Source organism: Nyctereutes procyonoides, unplaced genomic scaffold (genome assembly GCF_905146905.1).
Source record: "Nyctereutes procyonoides isolate TBG_1078 unplaced genomic scaffold, NYPRO_anot_genome, whole genome shotgun sequence".
Lineage (NCBI taxonomy): Eukaryota > Metazoa > Chordata > Mammalia > Carnivora > Canidae > Nyctereutes > Nyctereutes procyonoides.
Genome location: NW_026575125.1, coordinates 74290244 through 74297665, shown reverse-complemented (window position 1 = coordinate 74297665; position 7422 = coordinate 74290244). Strand labels below are relative to the sequence as shown.

The window sequence follows — 7422 nt, the reverse complement described above, 5'->3', positions numbered from 1 at the left end:
CATTCTGAATGTGTTTGGACTAAACAAACAATAAACTCTGATGTCTGAAGGAAAAAAAAAAAGGACTGGGTTCAGAGCTTCCAGATTAGTAAGAAAGAATGCATCCTTGTGCCACCGTGTCATGCGCCAAATTCCATTGGGACAGAAGCCTCTGCGTTTGGAGCCTCATTCCATGTATCTCTTCATCTGGCTATTGATTCCTATTCTTTAATATCCTTTGTAATAAACCAATAATCTAGTGAGGAAATGGATTTCTTGGGTCCTGTGAGGCACTCCAGCAAATTAATCAAACCCAAGGGAAGGGGTTGTGGGAACCTCTGACTTACAGCCAGTCAGTCAGAAGCACATGTAACAACTTGGACTTGAGATTGGCATCTGAAGTAGAGGGCGGTCATGTGGGACTGAGCCCTCAACCTGTGGAATCTGATGCTATCTGCAGTTAGATAGTGTCAAAATTGAGTTAAATTATAGGACACCCAGCTTCTGTAGGAGACTTGCTTGCATGTGTGGGGGGAAATCCCACACACTGGAATAGCATACGGGATATTAAAAGTTAAAACTGGCAGAAGTAAATGAAGATGTGGACAAATCCACTATCATAACTGAAAATTTTAACACATCTCACTGAGTGGTAGCTAAAACAGGCAAACAAAAATTCAGTTAGATGAATTAGATTTAAACAATATTATTAACAAGTGCTCGCTTCAGCAGCACATATACTAAAATTGGAATGATACAGAGAATATTAGCATGGCCCCTGTGCGAGGACGACGTGGAAATTTGTAAAGCACTCTGTATTTAAAAAAATAAATGGAATATTACTCAGCCATTAGAAATGACAAATACCCACCATTTGCTTTGACATGGATGGAACTGGAGGGTATTATGCTGAGTGAAATAAGTCAATCGGAGAAGGACAAACATTATATGGTCTCATTCATTTGGGGAATATAAAAAATAGTGAAAGGGAATAAAGGGGAAAGGAGAAAAAATGAGTGGGAAATATCAGAAAGGGAGACAGAACATGAAAGACTCCTAACTCTGGGAAACGAACTAGGGGTGGTGGAAGGGGAGGTGGGCGGGGGGTGGGGGTGACTGGGTGACGGGCACTGAGGTGGGCACTTGATGGGATGAGCACTGGGTGTTATTCTATATGTTGGCAAATTGAACACCAATAAAAAATAAATTTAAAATAAATAAATAAATAAATAAATAAATAAATAAATATTACTAATAAATATTTACTTAATTGACACAGGATAGTGCACATAATAACTACACATGGAACACTGCAGAATAAGTTACCCGCTGGGCCATAAAGGAAGCCTTGAGTAACTTCCATGAGCATAATACAATCTAGCCTGAATGGTCAGTATGAAAATTCAAAGGTAGTGTTGGGTTCTCTGCCCCTGTCCTGCCTTTACATGAATCCCAAGAATGTTAATTCCCAATAATCCCCACCTCCTTCAGCTCCAAATGACTCTCTCCAGGTACGAAACCCTGGACTTGAGAGGAGCCCATGACTCAGGCCTTTCCCCTCAACTAGATGTCTTTTTTTTTAAAATCAACTAGATGTCTTAAAATATTCCTGAGATTTGCTTTAATCAGGTATGTTAAGATGACAGATATGGAGACAATGTCCTTGAAAGAGGAGTTTATTACCTATGCTCCCAAGAGGAGGGGACATGCCATAACACTCAGGGCCACATAAGAAAACACCCGGGTTGGTCAGGAGCAGAGAGAATGAGGGGAAAACATGATCCATAGTCATTATTCTGGCTTTATGAGAAGGATTGGGAGAGGTAGGATGAGTATGCTGTGTATAACTTTAGATTGGATAGTTTGAATAATTTTGGTGGGCTCTGGACTAGAAGGGTGGCCCTTAGTTGTCCAGTATCTGGACTTGGGGTGATTTGGGGCAAAGAGAATATTGAATGGGGGTGTGAGAGTTTGATAAAGGAGGTGGTGGGAGGTATGGACTTTAGATTGGTTGGTCTGCATATCAAAACTATTGATTGCTATCTCAAGGGATTAGCTCACCCTAGGAGGCCCCTATTTTGTCAAAGCATCATAAAATATAGTTAATAGAAACCCCGATGAATATGCCAAGGGGAAGATTTCACCTGAGTCATGACCACAGCCGCAGGAGGGAGAGGTTTTCTATGTAGAACTAGGATAGGTGTGCCATGGTCCATGTCCTCAAGAGAACAGAAAACACTCATCCTGGGCACTTGCCACCCGCCCCATCTAAAAGGGCACTGCTGGGTGTCTTTTTGGATGGGGCTGGGAAGGGGGGCCCAGAACCCTCTTGGCCTGGGGGGTCCCGAGACTGAAGACCAGCAATGACCAACCCACCCATGGGCTGACCTGCGTACAGTTACCTGTCACCAACGTCCTCACAGGGGGCTCAAGAGGTGAATCCGTGGGGTCTGTAGCTGGAGGTTTGGAGAAGATCCCTGAGAAAAGCAATTATAGACCCCAAACCACTTTGTCAGGGCCACACAAACAAGATGGAGTCCTAATGGGGAAACCCTTTTCCCAAGGGCATAGAGAGGAAAGCTCTGGCAGCCAGAAGAAAACAAAGGCAAAAAGCAAAGCAAAACAAGCCACATAACTACCCATTCTTACTTCCCCCTGAGTTTTGCGACCAGCCTAATGCCCCAGGAGTCATTTCCAAATGCACCACTCTTGCACAGGAGGCCAACCAGAGTCAGGAGGCCTGGGACCCAGGTACTTGTAGCTATAAATCCAAGAGATTCTGTGGCCTACTGTATAACATGGTGTTCTTCCACTTTTCCTCAAAAAGGGACTCTGACCACATAGTCACCAGCTCCTTGCTTTCTCTGAGGTTGCTGAGTCTTAGATACAGGAGTTTCTCTGGGATCACTCAAAGGAACTGGCTCCAGAAGACAGGATGATGCTGCCATGCATAGCTACAATGAGCTCTTTCTGCAAAACCCTTGAGCAACATGGGTCTGAACCACACAGGTCCATTTATAAGCAGATTTATGCTTTACAATACAATATCATAAATGTATTTTCTCTTATGATTTTCTTTTCTCTAGCTTACTTTCCTGTAGGGGTACAGTATATATATATATATATATATATATATATATATATATATATATATATATATATCTCATACAAAATATGTGTTAGCCAACTGGTTGTGTTATCAGTAAGGCTTCCAGTCAACAGTAAGCTATTAGCAGTTAAGTTTTTGGAGAGTCAAAAGTCGTAGATGGATTTTTGACCTAGCTGGGGGGAGTTGATCCCCCAACCTCCTAGCTGTTCAAGGAACAACTGTATATGAGGTCTGAAATAAGGGTAAAGTAACAAACATTTGGAATAGCCACATGGCAGGCAGTAACTCCAGCACATTCCAAAGGGCTTACACACAAAACAGTTGTGAAGTGTAAGGAAACAGCAAACAGTTGGTGGGTCTCTGTGAGGAGAGTATGGAAAAAAGCACGGTTTTTCCTTTAAAAAATGTAGTCAATGGGAGGCCACCACCAGAAAGATGGTGGAGGAGTAGGGTCCCCAAGTCACCCGGCCCCACCAACTTACTTAGATAACTTTCAAGCCATCCTGAACACCTACAAATTGGATGTGAGATTTAAAGAGAGAACAGCCAGAACGCTACAGGGAGAAGGGTTTTCGCTTCTAACAAAGTAGGAAGGCAGAAAAAATAAAAATAAAAAAGAATCAAGTGGGGGAGGGGCACCATGAGAAGCCTGGCTAAGGCCAGCGGAGAAAGCCTCTGGGACAGGAAAGCCCAGGCCCGGAGCAGCGGGAACTTTAAAAAATCCGCACCGGATTCTTCCCGGATGAAAAGGCGCTTAGCAGGGAAACCGGGCAGAATCGCAGGAGGGGCAGGGGAGCCTCCAGTCTCCCGGAGTCACTAATAGAGGAAGTGCTGCCCCGGAGGAGAGCGCGCCGCACTCCATGGGCCGATCTCGGTCAAGGGCTGGAGCGCGCCCCAGGCGGGGCACGGGGAGAAGCCGGCTGGTCAGTGGGCGGCTCTGGACCGAGGGGGCTGCGCCCTGCTGCCTTCGGAGCCGCGCCCTGGGAGCATGATTCCAGCAGCACAGGCCCGGGATCCCAGGGCCCCGAGGGGACGCAGCCCCTGATCCTGCGCTCCCCACCCCTGACAGGCGGAAGCGGGGTGGGCACAGGACAGCGAGGACTCTCCTGCCGCTGGGCACCCCCAAGCTGTGCAGATCAGCGCACCGGCGCCGCCTGGGAGCATCTAGGCCAGTGCAGACTGGGAGACTGCGTTAGTTACTAGCCAGGAACTGACTCCACAGCTGGATAGCTGGCCACTGCCATTGTGCCGCCCTGTGCCTGGGAGAGGCGGGGCCACCAGGCAACAGAGGCCCCAGCGGGCAACTGCACCCACTGGGCCCCCGCAACCAGCAGGGGGCGTGTCAGCTCCACCAGGTACACACACCTGAGCGTCAGCACAGCAGGCCCTTCCCCCAGAAGACCAGCTGGAAGGACAGGGGAAGAGCAAGTTCTTCACCACGCAGCGCTGGAAAGATCCAGGGAAGTCGAGGGATTTACAATATATAGAAAGAGAGGGTACCCCTCCGATTGATTTTTTTTCTTCTTTTTTCCAGTACAACTCGTTTTTATATCAGACTGTAAATTTCCAAATTATTTTTCTCTTTTCCCACCTTAACTGCAATATTTTACCACCTCTTCATGTTTAAGATTCTTCCTTTTTGACTTTCATATTTCTACAATTTCATATTTCATATTTCGATAATTACAATTATCCTAGATACATTTTCCACTTTTCGATTCCCTTCAACATACTCAACTTAATTTTGGGAGATATACAGGATATGTATTTCTGTTTTGTTTGTGTTTTTTGGTATCTCTGCCTCGTTTTGTTCTACAATGGCAGTTCTACATTTTGTTCTACAATGGCAGAAGTTAATACCTTCTAAAATATGACAAGCATGCACCCAGGACCAAGTGGTATATGGTGCTGCTTCATTCTGTGAGATTCCTCATTCCCATTCTGCCCCCTTTCTTTCTTTCTTTCTTTCTTTCTTTCTTTCTTTCTTTCTTTCTTCTTTCTTTCTTTCTTTCTTTCTTTCTTTCTTTCTTTCTTTCTTTCTTTCTTTCTTTCTTCTTTCTTCTTTTTCTTTTTTCTTCTTTCTTTCTTTCTTTCTTTCTTTCTTTCTTTCTCTTCTTCTTTATTGGAATTCAATTTGCCAACATACAGCATAAAACCCAGTCCTCATCCCATCAAGTGCCCCCCTCAGTGCCCGTCACCCAGTCATCCCCACCCCCCACCCACCTCCCTTTCAACCACCCCTTCTTCGATTCCCAGAGTTAGGAGTCTCTGATGTTCTCTCTCCCTTTCTGATATTTCCCACTCATTTTCTCTCCTTTCCCCTTTAACTATTTTTTATATTCCCCAAATGAATGGGACCATATAATGATTCTCCTTCTCTGACTGACTTACGTCACTCAGCATAATACCCTCCAGTTCCATCCACGTTGAAGCAAATGGTGGGTATTTGTCGTTTCTAATGGCTGAGTAATATTCCATTTTATAGACAGACCACATCTTCTTAATCCATTCATCTTTCGATGGACAACGAGGCTCCTTCCACAGTTTGGCTATGGTGGACATTGCTGCTATAAATATCGCGGTGCAGGTGTCCTGCTGATGCATTGCATCTGTATCTTTGGGGTAAATCCCCAACAGTGCAATTGCTGGGTCATAGGGCAGGTCTATTTTTAACTCTTTGAGGAACCTCCACACAGTTTTCCAGAGTGGTTTCACCAGTTCACATTCCCACCAACAGTGCCAGAAGGTTCCCCTTTCTCCACATCGTCTCCAACATTTGTGGTTTCCTGCCTTGTTAATTTTTCCCATTCTCACTGGTGTGAGGTGGTATCTCATTGTGGTTTTGATTTGTAGTTCCCTGATGGCCAGTGATGCGGATCATTTTCTCATGTGCATGTTGGCCATGTCTATGTCTTCCTCTGTGAGATTTCTGTTCATGTCTTTTGCCCATTACATGACATGACTAGATTCTTTGTTTCTTTGCTGTTGAGTTTATAAGTTCTTTATAGATCTTGGATACTAGTCCTTTATCTGATACGTCATTTGCAAATATCTTCTCCCATTCTGTAGGCTGTCTTTTAGTTCTGTTGACTGTTTCTTTTGCTGTGCACAAGCTTCTTATCTTGATGAAGTCGCAATAATTAATTTTTGCTTTAGTTTCTCTTGCCTTCATGAATGTTTCTTGCAAGAAGTTACTGTGGCCAAGTTCAAAAAGGGGGTTGCCTGTGTTCTTCTCTAGGATTTTAATGGAATCTTGTCTCACATTTAGATCTTTTATGCATTTTGAGTTTATCTTTGGTCCACTTTCATTCTTCTGCATGTGGATGTCCAATTTTCCCAGCACCATTTATTGAAGAGACTGTCTTTTATCCAGTGGATAGTCTTTCCTGCTTTGTCGAATATTAGTTGACCATAAAGTTGAGGGTCCACTTCTGGGTTCTCTATTCTGTCCCATTGATCTATGTGTCTGTTTTTGTGCCAGTACCACCCTGTCTTGATGAACACAGCTTTGTAGTACAACCTGAAATCTGGCATTGTGATGCCCCCAGCTATGGTTTTCTTTTTTAATATTCCCCTGGCTATTCGGGGTCTTTTCTGATTCTACACAAATCTTAAGATGATTTGTTCCAACTCTCTGAAGAAAGTCCATGGAATTTCGATAGGGATTGCATTAAATGTGTAAATTGCCCTAGGTAGCATTGACATTGGCACAATATTAACCCCTTCCAATCCATGAGCATGGAATATTTTTCCATCTCTTTTTGTCTTCCTCAATTTCTTTCAGAAGTGTGCTGTAGTTTTTAGGGTATAGATCCTTGACCTCTTTGGTTAGGTTTATTGCTAGGTATCTTATGCTTTTGAGTGCAATTGTAAATGGGATTGACTCCTTCATTTCTCTTTCTTCAGACTCATTGTTAGTGTATAGAAATGCCACTGACTTCTGGGCATTGATTTTGCATCCTGCCACACTGCCAAATTGCTGTATCAGTTCCAGCAATCTTGGGGTGGAGTCATTTGGGTTGTTTAGGTACAGTATCATGTCATCTGTGAAGAGGGATAGTTTGGCTTTTTCTTTGCCAATTTGAATACCTTTTATTTCTTTTTGTTGCCTGATTGCTGAGGCTAGGCCTTTTAGTACTATGTTGAATAGCAGTGGTGAGAGTAGACATTCCTGTCTTTTTCCTGATCTTAGGGGAAAGGCTTCCAGTATTTCCCCATTGAGAATGATATTTGCTGTGGGCTTTTCCTAGATGGCTTTTAAGATGCTGAGGAATGAGGGATCCCTGGGTGGCGCAGCGGTTTGGCGCCTGCCTTCGCCCCAGGGTGCGATCCTG

The 7422-nt window shown here is 44.1% G+C and overlaps 1 non-coding gene across 1 annotated transcript; it reads left to right on the top strand.

Moving 5' to 3' along the window:
• The first annotated feature begins 695 nt into the window (after positions 1-695).
• Positions 696-802, top strand: LOC129518913 (U6 spliceosomal RNA). The gene has a single exon (XR_008666250.1). It is a non-coding gene; the product is annotated as a U6 spliceosomal RNA (small nuclear RNA).
• The last annotated feature ends 6620 nt before the right edge of the window (positions 803-7422 follow it).